Genomic DNA, 17,864 nt, shown 5'->3' on the forward strand with positions numbered 1-17,864 from the left:
AGTTACTTATTTTTAGAAACAATGTGAAGTGTAACCTATTGGTTAGAGCAAACAGCAGGGCCATCCTAGGTACTAGCCTAAGCTTCAGTCAACCTTCAGTCAGTAAAAAAAAACACTTGGTCGCAACAAAACTACTATATAGCAAATGCTGAATCTAAGGTTAAAACTATGTGCGCGTGTGTGTGTGTGTAAAAACGTCTACTATAAATCAGTCTTTATTGACAATAATATATTTTGAAATATAAATTGGTATTCTAAATAAAGAGATCATAGTTAAACCCTACAACACTTCTGTGAGATAGATAAATGGGTAAACTGAAGCACAGGGAAATTAATAAATTTCCCATGATGGCACTGCAAGACAGTGGCAGAACAAATAGGAGAATTTCAGACCCCTACTCTAATTACTTAACAAAACTCTTTCCCTAAAAGCAGTAGTCCAATTATAGCAAAACAGCTGTGGGGACATGGCTTTGACAGCACAAAAATTAGAACATCAACTCCAGTAACAGATTATCATGAAAGCATTTTACTTTTCTCCCACATATATATAATAAACTACATTAATCCTTGTACTCTAAAACCAAATATGAAATGTGTGACAGACAATTTTGTAATAATTACATACAAATATAATGCATCATGTATTTCTGCAACATAATATATATTCATATGCAGTAATCAATATTGGTTTTATCAAAAAGTCATTTTATATAATATAGTTGTCCAAAATAAGGAAAAAGAACATTAAAAAGGAAACCTGAAGTGGCAAGTTACATGGAAAAGTTACATAGGCAATTTTAATGTTTATTACTATTAGCAGTTTGTTTACATGGTTAAAGCAGGAGACTGTCAACACTTATTTCAGTTCTGGCTCTGCCACTAACTTGCTCTGTATCCATGGGCTAGTCACTTAGCCTCTCTGTTCCTAGCTTTACAAAGCACTTTAAGACCTTTGGATGAAAGGTGCTATATAAGTGCAAAATATTACTGTAGCATACTAAGCAGATGGTGATCGTGAAATAAAAGGAGAACAGGGTGAACAACTGTAATATGTATTTTTCTTAAAATAACGTGCCGTATAGTAACAATTTTTTAAACTTTTAAAAAACTCTTTCAGATAGAAATCAGCCTTCTACATAGTAAATCCAGATGTTTTTAAAATCCTTTAAAAGTTTCTTATTTAGATCTTTTGAATGTTGATGTTTACAGGCAAAAAGAAAAGGAGTATTTGTGGCACCTTAGAGACTAACAAATTTATTTGAGCATAAGCTTTCGTGAGCTACAGCTCACTTCATAGGATGCATTCAGTGGAAAATACAGTGAGGAGATTTATATACACACAAAAAGAAAAGGAGTACTTGTGGCACCTTAGAGACTAACCAGTTTATTTGAGCATGAGCTTTCGTGAGCTACAGCTCACTTCATCGGATGCATAGCATATCGTGGAAACTGCAGAAGACATTATATACACACAGAGACCATGAAACAAAACTTCCTCCCACCTCACTCCCCCGCTGGCAACAGCTTATCTAAAGTGATCCTCAAGTAGAGCCATTTCCAGCACAAATCCAGGTTTTCTCACCCTCCCCCCCCCCCCCCCCACACACATACAAATTCACTCTCCTGCTGGCAACAGCCCATCCCCCTTTGAAACCCCTCTTTATAATGCGCATGATAATCAAGGTGGGTCACCTCCAGCACTAATCCAGGTTTTCTCACCCCCCCCCACACCCCCCCCTTTTCCAAAAACCACACACACAAACTCATTCTCCTGCTGGCAACAGCTCATCTTACAATGTGCACAGCAATAATCCAAGTTTAACCAGAGCGTCTTGGGGGGGGGTTTGCAGGAAAAAAAACAAGGGGAGACAGGCTACCTTGCATAATGACTTAGCCACTCCCAGTCTCTATTCAAGCCCAAATTAATAGTATCCAATTTGCAAATGAATTCCAATTCAGCAGTTTCTCGCTGGAGTCTGGATTTGAAGTTTTTTTGCTTTAAGATAGCGACCCTCATGTCTGTGATTGCGTGACCAGAGAGATTGAAGTGTTCTCCGACTGGTTTATGAATGTTATAATTCTTGACATCTGATTTGTGTCCATTTATTCTTTTACGTAGAGACTGTCCAGTTTGACCAATGTACATGGCAGAGGGGCATTGCTGGCACATGATGGCATATATCACATTGGTGGATGTGCAGGTGAACGAGCCTCTGATAGTGTGGCTGATGTTGTTAGGCCCTGTGATGGTGTCCCCTGAATAGATATGTGGGCACAGTTGGCAACGGGCTTTGTTGCAAGGATAGGTTCCTGGGCTAGTGGTTCTGTTGTGTGGTATGTGGTTGTTGGTGAGTATTCGCTTCAGGTTGGGGGGCTGTCTGTAGGCAAGGACTGGCCTTTCTCCCAAGATTTGTGAGAGTGTTGGGTCATCCTTCAGGATAGGTTGTAGATCCTTAATAATGCGTTGGAGGGGTTTTAGTTGGGGGCTGAAGGTGACGGCTAGTGGCGTTCTGTTATTTTCTTTGTTAGGCTTGTCCTGTAGTAGGTGACTTCTGGGAACTCTTCTGGCTCTATCAATCTGTTTCTTCACTTCCGCAGGTGGGTATTGTAGTTGTAAGAATGCTTGATAGAGATCTTGTAGGTGTTTGTCTCTGTCTGAGGGGTTGGAGCAAATGCGGTTGTATCGCAGAGCTTGGCTGTAGACGATGGATCGTGTGGTGTGGTCAGGGTGAAAGCTGGAGGCATGTAGGTAGGAATAGCGGTCAGTAGGTTTCCGGTATAGGGTGGTGTTGATGTGACCATCGTTTATTAGCACTGTAGTGTCCAGGAAGTGGATCTCTTGTGTGGACTGGACCAGGCTGAGGTTGATGGTGGGATGGAAATTGTTGAAATCATGGTGGAATTCCTCAAGGGCTTCTTTTCCATGGGTCCAGATGATGAAGATGTCATCAATATAGCGCAAGTAAAGTAGGGGCGTTAGGGGACGAGAGCTGAGGAAGCGTTGTTCTAAATCAGCCATAAAAATGTTGGCATACTGTGGGGCCATGCGGGTACCCATAGCAGTGCCGCTGATCTGAAGGTATACATTGTCCCCAAATGTAAAATAGTTATGGGTAAGGACAAAGTCACAAAGTTCAGCCACCAGGTTAGCCGTGACATTATCGGGGATAGTGTTCTTGATGGCTTGTAGTCCATCTTTGTGTGGAATGTTGGTGTAGAGGGCTTCTACATCCATAGTGGCCAGGATGGTGTTATCAGGAAGATCACCAATGGATTGTAGTTTCCTCAGGAAGTCAGTGGTGTCTCGAAGGTAGCTGGGAGTGCTGGTAGCGTAGGGCCTGAGGAGTGAGTCTACATAGCCGGACAATCCTGCTGTCAGGGTGCCAATGCCTGAGATGATGGGGCGCCCAGGATTTCCAGGTTTATGGATCTTGGGTAGTAGATAGAATATCCCAGGTCGGGGTTCCAGGGGTGTGTCTGTGCGGATTTGATCTTGTGCTTTTTCAGGAAGTTTCTTGAGCAAATGCTGTAGATGCTTTTGGTAACTCTCAGTGGGATCAGAGGGTAATGGCTTGTAGAAAGTGGTGTTGGAGAGCTGCCGAGCAGCCTCTTGTTCATATTCCGACCTATTCATGATGACAACAGCACCTCCTTTGTCAGCCTTTTTGATTATGATGTCAGAGTTGTTTCTGAGGCTGTGGATGGCATTGTGTTCTGCACGGCTGAGGTTATGGGGCAAGTGATGCTGCTTTTCCACAATTTCAGCCCGTGCACGTCGGCGGAAGCACTCTATGTAGAAGTCCAGTCTGCTGTTTCGACCTTCAGGAGGAGTCCACCTAGAATCCTTCTTTTTGTAATGTTGGTAGGCAGGCCTCTGTGGATCATTATGTTGTTCAGAGGTATTTTGGAAATATTCCTTGAGTCGGAGACGTCGAAAATAGGATTCTAGGTCACCACAGAACTGTATCATGTTCGAGGGGGTGGAGGGGCAGAAGGAGAGACCCCGAGATAGGACAGCAGCTTCTGCTGGGCTGAGAGTATAGTTGGATAGATTAACAATATTGCTGGGTGGGTTGAGGGAACCATTGCTGTGGCCCCTTGTAGCCTGTAGTAGTTTAGAAAGTTTAGTGTCCTTTTTCTTTTGTAGAGAAGTAAAGTGTGCGTTGTAAATGGCTTGTCTGGTTTTAGTAAAGTCCAGCCATGAGGAATTTTGTGTGGAAGGTTGGTTTTTTATGAGAGTATCCATTTTTGAGAGCTCATTCTTAATCTTCCCGTTTGCTGTAGAGGATGTTGATCAGGTGATTCCGCAGTTTCTTTGAGAGCGTGTGGCACAAGCTGTCAGCATAGTCTGTGTGGTATGTAGATTGTAATGGATTTTTTACCTTCAGTCCTTTTGGTACGATGTCCATCTGTTTGCATTTGGAAAGGAAGATGATGTCTGTCTGTATCTGTACAAGTTTTTTCATGCAGTTGATAGATTTCCACTCCATGCGGCTAAATGCAGTGCCTTGCATAATGACAGGTTTCAGAGTAACAGCCGTGTTAGTCTGTATTCGTAAAAAGAAAAGGAGTACTTGTGGCACCTTAGAGACTAACCAGTTTATTTGAGCATGAGCTTTCGTGAGCTACAGCTCACTTCATCGGATGCATAGCATATCGTGGAAACTGCAGAAGACATTATATACACACAGAGACCATGAAACAAAACTTCCTCCCACCTCACTCCCCCGCTGGCAACAGCTTATCTAAAGTGATCCTCAAGTAGAGCCATTTCCAGCACAAATCCAGGTTTTCTCACCCTTCCCCCCCCCACACACACACACATACAAATTCACTCTCCTGCTGGCAACAGCCCATCCCCCTTTGAAACCCCTCTTTATAATGCGCATGATAATCAAGGTGGGTAACCTCCAGCACTAATCCAGGTTTTCTCACCCCCCCCCACACCCCCCCCTTTTCCAAAAACCACACACACAAACTCATTCTCCTGCTGGCAACAGCTCATCTTACAATGTGCACAGCAATAATCCAAGTTTAACCAGAGCGTCTTGGGGGGGGGTTTGCAGGAAAAAAAACAAGGGGAGACAGGCTACCTTGCATAATGACTTAGCCACTCCCAGTCTCTATTCAAGCCCAAATTAATAGTATCCAATTTGCAAATGAATTCCAATTCAGCAGTTTCTCGCTGGAGTCTGGATTTGAAGTTTTTTTGCTTTAAGATAGCGACCCTCATGTCTGTGATTGCGTGACCAGAGAGATTGAAGTGTTCTCCGACTGGTTTATGAATGTTATAATTCTTGACATCTGATTTGTGTCCATTTATTCTTTTACGTAGAGACTGTCCAGTTTGACCAATGTACATGGCAGAGGGGCATTGCTGGCACATGATGGCATATATCACATTGGTGGATGTGCAGGTGAACGAGCCTCTGATAGTGTGGCTGATGTTGTTAGGCCCTGTGATGGTGTCCCCTGAATAGATATGTGGGCACAGTTGGCAACGGGCTTTGTTGCAAGGATAGGTTCCTGGGCTAGTGGTTCTGTTGTGTGGTATGTGGTTGTTGGTGAGTATTCGCTTCAGGTTGGGGGGCTGTCTGTAGGCAAGGACTGGCCTTTCTCCCAAGATTTGTGAGAGTGTTGGGTCATCCTTCAGGATAGGTTGTAGATCCTTAATAATGCGTTGGAGGGGTTTTAGTTGGGGGCTGAAGGTGACGGCTAGTGGCGTTCTGTTATTTTCTTTGTTGGGCCTGTCCTGTAGTAGGTGACTTCTGGGAACTCTTCTGGCTCTATCAATCTGTTTCTTCACTTCCGCAGGTGGGTATTGTAGTTGTAAGAATGCTTGATAGAGATCTTGTAGGTGTTTGTCTCTGTCTGAGGGGTTGGAGCAAATGCGGTTGTATCGCAGAGCTTGGCTGTAGACGATGGATCGTGTGGTGTGGTCAGGGTGAAAGCTGGAGGCATGTAGGTAGGAATAGCGGTCAGTAGGTTTCCGGTATAGGGTGGTGTTGATGTGACCATCGTTTATTAGCACTGTAGTGTCCAGGAAGTGGATCTCTTGTGTGGACTGGACCAGGCTGAGGTTGATGGTGGGATGGAAATTGTTGAAATCATGGTGGAATTCCTCAAGGGCTTCTTTTCCATGGGTCCAGATGATGAAGATGTCATCAATATAGCGCAAGTAAAGTAGGGGCGTTAGGGGACGAGAGCTGAGGAAGCGTTGTTCTAAATCAGCCATAAAAATGTTGGCATACTGTGGGGCCATGCGGGTACCCATAGCAGTGCCGCTGATCTGAAGGTATACATTGTCCCCAAATGTAAAATAGTTATGGGTAAGGACAAAGTCACAAAGTTCAGCCACCAGGTTAGCCGTGACATTATCGGGGATAGTGTTCTTGATGGCTTGTAGTCCATCTTTGTGTGGAATGTTGGTGTAGAGGGCTTCTACATCCATAGTGGCCAGGATGGTGTTATCAGGAAGATCACCAATGGATTGTAGTTTCCTCAGGAAGTCAGTGGTGTCTCGAAGGTAGCTGGGAGTGCTGGTAGCGTAGGGCCTGAGGAGTGAGTCTACATAGCCGGACAATCCTGCTGTCAGGGTGCCAATGCCTGAGATGATGGGGCGCCCAGGATTTCCAGGTTTATGGATCTTGGGTAGTAGATAGAATATCCCAGGTCGGGGTTCCAGGGGTGTGTCTGTGCGGATTTGATCTTGTGCTTTTTCAGGAAGTTTCTTGAGCAAATGCTGTAGATGCTTTTGGTAACTCTCAGTGGGATCAGAGGGTAATGGCTTGTAGAAAGTGGTGTTGGAGAGCTGCCGAGCAGCCTCTTGTTCATATTCCGACCTATTCATGATGACAACAGCACCTCCTTTGTCAGCCTTTTTGATTATGATGTCAGAGTTGTTTCTGAGGCTGTGGATGGCATTGTGTTCTGCACGGCTGAGGTTATGGGGCAAGTGATGCTGCTTTTCCACAATTTCAGCCCGTGCACGTCGGCGGAAGCACTCTATGTAGAAGTCCAGTCTGCTGTTTCGACCTTCAGGAGGAGTCCACCTAGAATCCTTCTTTTTGTAATGTTGGTAGGCAGGCCTCTGTGGATCATTATGTTGTTCAGAGGTATTTTGGAAATATTCCTTGAGTCGGAGACGTCGAAAATAGGATTCTAGGTCACCACAGAACTGTATCATGTTCGAGGGGGTGGAGGGGCAGAAGGAGAGACCCCGAGATAGGACAGCAGCTTCTGCTGGGCTGAGAGTATAGTTGGATAGATTAACAATATTGCTGGGTGGGTTGAGGGAACCATTGCTGTGGCCCCTTGTAGCCTGTAGTAGTTTAGAAAGTTTAGTGTCCTTTTTCTTTTGTAGAGAAGTAAAGTGTGCGTTGTAAATGGCTTGTCTGGTTTTAGTAAAGTCCAGCCATGAGGAATTTTTTGTGGAAGGTTGGTTTTTTATGAGAGTATCCATTTTTGAGAGCTCATTCTTAATCTTCCCGTTTGCTGTAGAGGATGTTGATCAGGTGATTCCGCAGTTTCTTTGAGAGCGTGTGGCACAAGCTGTCAGCATAGTCTGTGTGGTATGTAGATTGTAATGGATTTTTTACCTTCAGTCCTTTTGGTACGATGTCCATCTGTTTGCATTTGGAAAGGAAGATGATGTCTGTCTGTATCTGTACAAGTTTTTTCATGCAGTTGATAGATTTCCACTCCATGCGGCTAAATGCAGTGCCTTGCATAATGACAGGTTTCAGAGTAACAGCCGTGTTAGTCTGTATTCGTAAAAAGAAAAGGAGTACTTGTGGCACCTTAGAGACTAACCAGTTTATTTGAGCATGAGCTTTCGTGAGCTACAGCTCACTTCATCGGATGCATAGCATATCGTGGAAACTGCAGAAGACATTATATACACACAGAGACCATGAAACAAAACTTCCTCCCACCTCACTCCCCCGCTGGCAACAGCTTATCTAAAGTGATCCTCAAGTAGAGCCATTTCCAGCACAAATCCAGGTTTTCTCACCCTTCCCCCCCCCCCCCACACACACATACAAATTCACTCTCCTGCTGGCAACAGCCCATCCCCCTTTGAAACCCCTCTTTATAATGCGCATGATAATCAAGGTGGGTAACCTCCAGCACTAATCCAGGTTTTCTCACCCCCCCCCACACCCCCCCCTTTTCCAAAAACCACACACACAAACTCATTCTCCTGCTGGCAACAGCTCATCTTACAATGTGCACAGCAATAATCCAAGTTTAACCAGAGCGTCTTGGGGGGGGGTTTGCAGGAAAAAAAACAAGGGGAGACAGGCTACCTTGCATAATGACTTAGCCACTCCCAGTCTCTATTCAAGCCCAAATTAATAGTATCCAATTTGCAAATGAATTCCAATTCAGCAGTTTCTCGCTGGAGTCTGGATTTGAAGTTTTTTTGCTTTAAGATAGCGACCCTCATGTCTGTGATTGCGTGACCAGAGAGATTGAAGTGTTCTCCGACTGGTTTATGAATGTTATAATTCTTGACATCTGATTTGTGTCCATTTATTCTTTTACGTAGAGACTGTCCAGTTTGACCAATGTACATGGCAGAGGGGCATTGCTGGCACATGATGGCATATATCACATTGGTGGATGTGCAGGTGAACGAGCCTCTGATAGTGTGGCTGATGTTGTTATATACACACAGAACATGAAAAAATGGGTGTTATCATACACACTGTAAGGAGAGTGATCACTTAAGATGAGCTATTACCAGCAGGAGAGTAGGGGTGAGGGGGGGGAAGAAAACCTTTTGTAGTGATAATCAAGGTGGGCCATTTCCAGCAGTTAACAAGAATGTTATAGGGGTTTTCTCAGAAAGGGAGAAACTATCTGCACAAACATAAGAAAAAATTTGTTAACTTCTTTCCATTTCATCAATCTTATATGTTACCTATAACTACAGAAAGTACAAAGTCGGTGAGGCAATGTTTTTCATTAGACCAATTTCTGTTGTGAGAAAGACAAGCTTTCAAGTTTACACAGGCTCTACATATTGCAATGTACGCATAGGGAAACTCAAGTCAGCTGACCTGTGTCAGGGAAACCTGAGCTTGAGCATCTACATTGCACTGTAACCTAGGTTAAGAATTTTCTGACTGGTGCTCGAACCTAGGGCTCTGGCATCCAGACTCTGAGTCAAACTACAGATCCGAGTCAAAGTAACCGTATCCCAGAGCGCCTAGTGCACCGCCCCCCACAACGCTGACTCTAGCCCTAGGAATGCGTCGCACTGTAGGAAAACTCTGCTGATCACCCTGCACATTACAGGAAATTTGAACGGTCTGCCAACAAATCCTGCCGAGCAATCATTTTGTTCTGTGTACTTCCAGCTACCAGAGCCAGCAACAAGGAAGAGGCACCTTTGAATGAACTTCTCTTGCTTGCACTTTCACGCATGTATCAGGAAGCTGGCAGAGCATCTATAAGATGCTGGTGGACATTTTGGCAATGTTTTCTGTCCCACCAAAGGACAGTGAGGACACCTCACTGACTTCCTGATGGAGCTGCAGGAGGAGCACCCTGGCATCACAGACTCTCAGTGGCAAATGCTGCTCAGTACAACTGGCATAGCCACTGATGGCCCCTACACAGAGCACTGCTTCTGGTGTATGGCCACAAGGACTGGCTGGTGGGACCAGATAGTCATGCAGAGCTGCGATGAGGAGCAGCAGATCCAAAACTTTTGCATGACAAAAGCAACATTTCTGGAGCTTTGTGAGCTTCTTAACCGCCCCCTCCCCGGACACACTCTCCAGCATAAAGAGATACACAGTCATCCTTGCCAGTCCAGAAGCAGGTTGCTATAACTGTGTGGAAGCTGGCTACCCAAGATTGCTACAGTCTATTGCCAACTGGTTTGGGGTTGGAAAGCTGACTATGGGTAAAGTAGTGGCAGAGGTAACTGACACAATCAGGCATGAGGTTTACCCCAAGGTGGCAGGCACTAAAGATATTCCAGAGGTAATTGATGCCTTTGAGAGAGAGGGGTTTCGTAACTGTGGCAGTGCTAGTGATGGGACTCATGTACCCATAGTATGCCCTTCTCAAGGAGCACATGAGTATATAAACTGCAAAGGGTACTACTCCACTGTTATGCAGGCACTAGTGAACCACAGAGCGAGATTTATGAATGTCAATGTGGGCTGTACAGGAAAAATTCACGATGCCAGAATTTTTCACAGCTCGGGTGTCTACATTCTTGGGACAGACTGGGACACTATTCCTACTAATCCTACTAAATGACACTAACATAAATGATGTTACTGTACACACTGTTATTCTGGGGGACCCCCACATAACCTCTTATGCCTTGGCTTATGAAACCATATCCTGATTTCCGAGGCCCTGGCAAATAAAGGTTTAATTATACTCAAAGAAGATGTAGAATCGTTGTTGAATGTGCTTTTGGCAGATTAAAATCAAGTTGGAGGTGTTTACAAACCCATTTAGATGCCAATATAATTAATGTGGTCTGCATTACTGTGACTTGCTGTGCTCTTCACAACCTAGAGGCCAGAGGTGAGCCATTTCCCCCTGAATGGATCTATGACAGCGAGGGAACGCGGGATTGGTGCCCTCAGCCAGAAAGTGCAGCCACAACTGTGGGAGCTGGTTGCACCTGTGCTGCAGAAGTAAGAGATACTTTGTGTGCATTCACATTATTGACTTGCATGGCCCAATGGAAGAGGTGGAATAGTACCTGTACGAATGTGCTTAGTGGGGGAGAGGAGCTGGCTCATTTTTGGCAGGGGGGCAGTGCATGGGAGGGGTGTGGGTTTAATTGCTATGTAATTTAAGTCAGATGACATGATAAAAAATAAATTTGTGTTAGGGGACCAGCAAACAGAGGAATACTGTTTGCTTTGCAATGCTTAACTACTCCTTAATATGTTTTTACCTTTATCTCAGATCCTGTGTCTATGATATGATGCACTGAACAGCAATAAACTTTCTTGAAAATATAACATTCTTTATTTGTACACAGATCAGAAAACAGTAAACCACTCACACAGTGTTGGGCAGGCCAGCTGCCATTACAACACCAAACACCCCCCAATAAAGAACAGGAAATAGTTAATACCTAACACAATCCCCCTACCACTGCATGTCCCCTGGCCCCAGATCCTCCTTTCCCTTCTTTACATGTTTAGCCCTCACTTTGTGGCAGGTGAGGGAGGTGGAGGTTTCCACCAAAGAGGAAGGAAGGTCCCACAGGGTTTAGTTGCCAGCCCAGCTGCTCACCAATCCTGAATGCATGGGCTCCCCCAATATGGAGTTGTGCAAGCTACTGCTGGGCTGAAGGTATGTTGCTGGGGCATCAGGACGTGCTGTGGGAGAGGCAGCAGGAGCCAGTGATCTTGCAGCCATTAAGATAGCAGTTGCTGGAACAGTTGTCTTTGTTGGGCTCTGTCCTCTTCCCTTAGCCACCGTTTCTGTTCCAGGAACTGCTGTGCAAGGGCCTGCTCCATTGCTGAAACATTCGCCTCCAGCTGGGCAGCGAGCCTCAACCTTGCCTCCTGCCTGTCAGCCTGCCATTGCTCTGTCTTTCATCCCTCTTCTTCTGGTACTGGAACTGCTGCTCTACCCTCTCAAGAACATCGACCATGTGTTCTTCATTTGGGGGTGGGATAGCTCAGTGGTTTGAGCATTGGCCTGCTAAACCCAGGGTTGTGAGTTCAACCCTTGAGGGGGCTGTTAAGTTGATCTGGGGCAAAAAATGGGGATTGGTCCTGCTTTGAGCAGGGGGTTGGACTAGATGATCTCCTGAAGTCCCTTCCAACCCTGTGATTCTGTGAAAATCTTTCTTTTGGAATGGTCCTGAGAGTATAATGAGCCAGGGATCAAGTTCCGGAAGAACAGCAGGTAGTATAGGTTATGGGCCTTAAATATTATAAGAAACAGAGGGTTATTGTTGAAAGTAGCTCTGTGGAGGAGCACAGAATTAATAACTGTGGAACGTCAAGGGCATAAAATATAACAATTCTAATGTGAACCCACACATATTGTGAAGGGGATGCTTCAGTCATCACGCGGTCTCTTGACGCAGCCTTGTTTATCATAGTTACAGAAGTACATAGGCGATGGTAATTTTAAAATCAAAACAGCTTCATAAAAATTTCCTAAGTAATTGCCATATGGAGGGTCCTTGCAGGAAAATGTGTTTTCTTTCCCATTTCAGGCCTTTCATATTTTGGAAGACATAACAGGTCTTGTGGTTCCCTATTGGCAGAGGGAAATGTTATTCCTGACTGCTGGAGGGAATCCTGCAGCGTAAGCAACAGAAGTATTCAAACCAACAGCACATCCCTGAGTGGAGTGGACTAGTCAGCGAAACAGGGGGGCGTGGAAAATACGTTCTTCCCCACAATGTGACAAACTATCTGGAGTTCCTGCTCCAGGAAATGTGTGCAGCTATCAGTAGCCAGGACTGGGTCCTAATCCATGATGGAATAAACACGATGCCGTGTTAGAGCACACATGGCTATTATTGCTGAACACAAAACTCTCTGAAAACTGCAGCTTTAATCCTGCATTGATTATCACTAACTGAAATTGACTAGATTTGGAAACAGAAAAAAACGGTTACCTAATTTACATAACTGTTGTTCTTTGAGGTGTGTTGCTCATGTCCATTCCATTCTAGGTGTGCGTGCACCCACGTGCACGGCTGTTGGAGATTTTTGTCTTAGCAGTATCCACAGGGTCAGCTGTGGTGCCCTCCTGAGTGACATACTCATTTGTCGGTATATAAGGCGCCGCTGGCCCTATGCACTCTCAGTTCCTTCTTGCCGGCAACTCTGACAGAGGGGCAGGAAGGCGGGTAATGTAGTGGACAGAAGCAACACATCTTGAAATCATAGGTAACCGTTTTTTCTTCTTTGAGTGTTTGCTTATGTCAGTTCCATTCTATATGACTCACAAGCAGTATCCCTGGAGGCAGCTCAGAGTTCACAATCGTGTGGTTTGCAACACTGCTCTGCCGAAGCCAGCATCAACTCAGGCTTGCTGGGTAAGCGCATAATGAGACCTAAATGTGTGGACAGATGACCAGGTAGAGGCCCTGCAGATAACCGGAATCAACACCTGGGCCAGAAAGGCGGCCGACAAAGCCTACACCCTAGTCGAGTGGGCAGTCATGGTCGCTGGTGGAGGCACCTTTACCAGGTCACAGCAGTAATGGATGTAGGCTACGATCCAAGAAAAAACGGTTACCTACCTTTCATAACTGTTGTTCTTTGAGATGTGTTGCTCATGTCCATTCCAAGTAGGTATGTGCACGCCACGTGCATGATTGCCAGAAGGTTTTTCCCATAGCGGTACCTGTCAGGTCAGCTGTGGAGCCCTCTGGAGTCACGCCTTCATGGTGGTGTATATAGGTCCCTGCCGATCCGCAACCTCTTCAGTTCCTTCTTGCCGAATACTCTGATGGAGAGGAGGTGGGTGGATCTTGGAATGGACATGAGCAACCCATCTCGCAGAACAACAATTATGAAAGGTAGGTAACCATTTTTTCTTCTTCGAGTGATTGTTCATATTGATTCCAAGTAGGTGTCTCCCAAGCAATCCCTAGGAGAAGGGGTCAGAGTTCACCGACTCGCAGACTGCAGCACTGCTCTGCCAAATGCGACATCGTCTCGCCTGTTGTGTAATGGTATAATGAGATGGAAAGGTGTGAATAGACGACCATGTCGCCACCCTGCAGATGTCTTGAATAGGAACCTGCACCAGGAATGCTGCACATGAAGCTTGTGCTCTTGTGGAGTGTGCTGTTAAAGCTGGGGCCAGTATCTTTGCTAGGTTGTACCATACCCAGATACAAGCCATGATCCACAAAGAGATCTTTTGGGCCAACACTGAGAGCCCCTCCATCTGCTTCACAATTGCAATGAATAGCTGTCTTGATTTCCGAAATGGCTTTGTCCGCTCAATATAGAAGGCTAACGTTCGTCTGACATCCAGGGATTGGAGCATCCATTCCCGGTTATTAGCATGTGGCTTAGGGAAGAACACTGGAAGAAAAATGTCCTGATTCATGTGAAATTGTGAAACTACCTTCGGGAGGAAAGCTGGGTGTGGCCACAACTTCACTTTGTTTTATAAAACACAGTATAAGGGGGGTCGGACGTGAGGGCCCTGAGCTCAGACACCATCCTGGCTGAAATTATAGCCACGAGGAATGCCACCTTCCAAGACAGGTAAAGTAGAGAGCATGTTGCTAGGGGTTCGAAGGGAAGGCCCATGAGCCTTGAGAGCACCAGGTTGAGATCCCATGGGGGAATCAGCTGCCTAACTTGAGGGTACAGTCTATCTAGCCCTTTGAGGAAGCGGCCAACCATGGGGATAGCAAATACTGACCATCCAGCTGAGCCGGGATGGAAAGCTGAAATAGCGGTCAGGTGCACCTTTACTGACGATACTGCCTGGCCCTGCTGTTTTAGGTGAAGTAAATAGTCCAGGATGAAGGGAATTGATGACTGTAATGGAGGAGTGCTCTTCTGCAGTGACCAAATCCAAAACCTCTTCCACTTAGCCAGATAAGTGGCCAGAGTGGATGGCTTTCTGCTGCCAAGGAGAACCTCCTGAGTCTGAGCATGCAAGCTCTAACGCATTAAGCCATGGAGTTTCCATGTTATGAGGCAGAAAGACTCTAGATTGGCATGTTGGAGGTGGCCATGGTCCTGCGTGATCAAGTCCGGGACCCGGGGCAGAGTTATAATCATGTCCACCAACAGGTCTAGAAACGTGGTGAACCACTGGTGCTATCAAGATTATTGATGCACCCTCTTGTCGGACCTTCAGCAGGACCTTGTGAATGAGCGGGAAGGGCAGGAATGCATATAGCAGATGCCCCTTCCAAGGGAGGAAAAAGGCATCCGCCAGCGAGCCTGGGTTGTGATTCAGGAAAGAACAGAACTGCTGACACTTCCTGTTGTGCCATGTCGCGAACAGGTCTAGCTGGGGATTTCCCCACCTTTGGAAGATGTTGATGGCGACATCCGGGTGGAGGGACCACTCGTGGCCATGAAAGGACCTGCTGAGGTGATCGGCCAATTTGTTCTGCGAGCCCAGAAGGTACAATGCCTCCAAACGTATCAAGTGGGTAATGCAGAAATCCCACAGCTTGAGGGCTTCCTGATACAGGAGAGAGGAGTGAACATCACCCTGTCTGTTTATACAGAACTTTGCTGTGGTCTTTTCTGTTAATACCAATACACATCTGTCTTGTAGATGGGTCTGCAAGCGAGGCAAACTGCTGCAGCTCCCTGACGTAGATATGTAGCAAAAGTTCTGCCTAGGACCAGAGACCTTACATCCTGAGTCTTCCTAGATGCACCTCCCATGCCATTGCCGATGCATATGTGACTGGGGACAGTGATGGTTGAGGCCTGGAGAAGGATATTCCCGCACATATTGCTTGGGGGTCAAGCCACTACCAGAGGGACTTAAGGACTGGAGGAGTAAGTGTGACCAATTTGTCTAGGCGGCCTTGGTTCAGCCTGTATACTCGGGCTAGCCAAGCCTGAAGGGGATGGAGCTGCAGCTTGGCATGCTGTACCACATATGTGCAGGCAGCCATATGTCCAAGCAGTTTCAGGCAATTTCGCACCATAGTAGTGATGAATCTTCTGAGATCCTCTATGATGGTGACCATGGTGAGGAAGTGAGATTCCGGGAGGAATGCCCTGGCCTGATCAGAGTCTAGGAGAGCTCTGATAAACTCTATCCTCTGAGTGGGGTTAATGGTTGACTTTTCTTTGTTCAGAATGAGGCTGAGACTGTGGAACATTGTCCGCTCCAGGCTCATGTGGTCCTCCACTTGGGCCCGAGAGCAGCCCTTGATAAGCCAGTCTTCTAGGTATGGGAATATCAGCACTTGCATCTTCCGCAAGAAGGCTGCCACGACCGCCATGCACTTGGTGAACACCCGAGGGGCCACCAAGAGGCTGAAGGGGAGGACCATAAACTGATAGTGGGTATTGTTGACCACGAAATCGAAGAACCATCTGTGGGACAGGATTATGGACATGTGAAAGTACGCGTCCTTCAACTCGAGGACAGCATACCAGTCCCCCAGATCCAGGGAGGGAATAATGAAAGCCAGGGGAGACCATGTGGAACTTCAACTTCTTCATTAAGGCTAATGTAGTGCCCATCTTTAAAAAAGGAAAGAAGGAGGATCCTGGGAACTACAGGCCAGCCAGCCTCACCTCAGTCCCTGGAAAAATCATGGAGCAGATCCTCAAGGAATCAATTCTGAAGCACTTAGAGGAGAGGAAAATGATCAGGAACAGCCAGCATGGATTCACCAAGGGCAAGTCATGCCTGACGAATTTAATTGCCTTCTATGACGAGATAACTGGCTCTGTGGATGAGGGGAAAGCAGTGGACATGTTGTTCCTTGACTTTAGCAAAGCTTTTGACACGGTCTCCCACAGTATTCTTGCCAGCACGTTAAAGAATGGGCTGGATGAATGGACTATAAGGTGGATAGAAAGCTGGCTAGATTGTCGGGCTCAACGGGTAGTGATCAATGGCTCCATGTCTAGTTGGCAGCCGGTATCAAGTGGAGTGCCCCAAGGGTCGGTCTTTGGGCCAGTTTTGTTCAATACCTTCATTAATGATCTGGAGGATGATGTGGATTGCACCCTCAGCAAGTTTGCAGATGACACTAAACTGGGAGGAGAGGTAGATACGCTGGAGGGTAGGGATAGGATACAGAGGGACCTAGACAAATTGGAGGATTGGACCGAAAGAAATCTGATGAGCTTCAACAAGGACAATTGCAGAGTCCTGCGCTTAGGACGGAAGAATCCCATGCACCGCTACAGACTGGGGACCGAGTGGCTCGGCAGCAGTTTTGCAGAAAAGGACCTAGGGGTTACAGTGGACGAGAAGCTGGATATGAGTCAACAGTGTGTCCTTGTTGCCAAGAAGGCCAATGGCATTTTGGGATGTATAAGTAGGGGCATTGCCAGCAGATCGAGGGACGTGATCGTTCCCCTCTATTCGACATTGGTGAGGCCTCATCTGGAGTACTGTGTCCAGTTTTGGGCACCACACTACAAGAAGGATGCGGAAAAATTGGAAAACGTCCAGCGGAGGGCAACAAAAATGATTAGGGGATTGGAACACATGACTTATGAGGAGAGGCTGAGGGAACTGGGATTGTTTAGTCTGCGGAAGAGAAGAATGAGGGGGGATTTGATAGGTGCTTTCAACTACCTGAAAGGGGGTTCCAAAGGGGATAGATCTAGACTGTTCTCAGTGGTAGCAGATGACAGAACAAGGAGTAATGGTCTCAAGTTGCAGTGGGGGAGGTTTAGTTTGGATATCAAGAAAAACTTTTTCACTGGGAGGGTGGTGAAACACTGAAATGCGTTACCTAGGGAGGTGGTGGAATCTCCTTCCTTAGAAGATTTTAAGGTCAGGCTTGACAAAGCCCGGTCTGGGATGATTTAGTTGGGGATTGGTCCTGCTTTGAGCAGGGTGTTGGACTAGATGACCTCCTGAGGTCCCTTCCAACCCTGATATTCTATGATTCTATGAATCTGTTTAGGTTTCAGAGATCTAAAATAGGCCTGAGTCCATCCTTGGCCTTTGGGATTAGGAAATACCGGGAGTACAGCCCCCTGCCCCTGAACTCCAGAGGGACCTCCTCTACCACCCCCAGTTGTAGGAGCGTTTGCACCTCCTGCACTAAAAGTTGCTCGTGACAAGGGTCCCTGAAGAGGGACAGGGAAGGTGGGTGGGAAGGTGGGAGGGAACAGAATTGGACAGAATATCTCAATTCTACTGTGCTCAAGACCTACTGGTCTGAGGTGATT

The 17,864-nt window shown here is 46.2% G+C and overlaps 1 protein-coding gene across 5 annotated transcripts in view; it reads right to left on the reverse strand.

Moving 5' to 3' along the window:
- The window catches only part of SACS (sacsin molecular chaperone), a 253,374-nt gene that overhangs the window by 13,545 nt on the left and 221,965 nt on the right, over nucleotides 1-17,864 (reverse strand). The window lies entirely within an intron of this gene.

The sequence above is a fragment of the Chelonia mydas genome, chromosome 1, assembly GCF_015237465.2.
Source record: "Chelonia mydas isolate rCheMyd1 chromosome 1, rCheMyd1.pri.v2, whole genome shotgun sequence".
Taxonomy (NCBI): Eukaryota; Metazoa; Chordata; order Testudines; family Cheloniidae; genus Chelonia; species Chelonia mydas.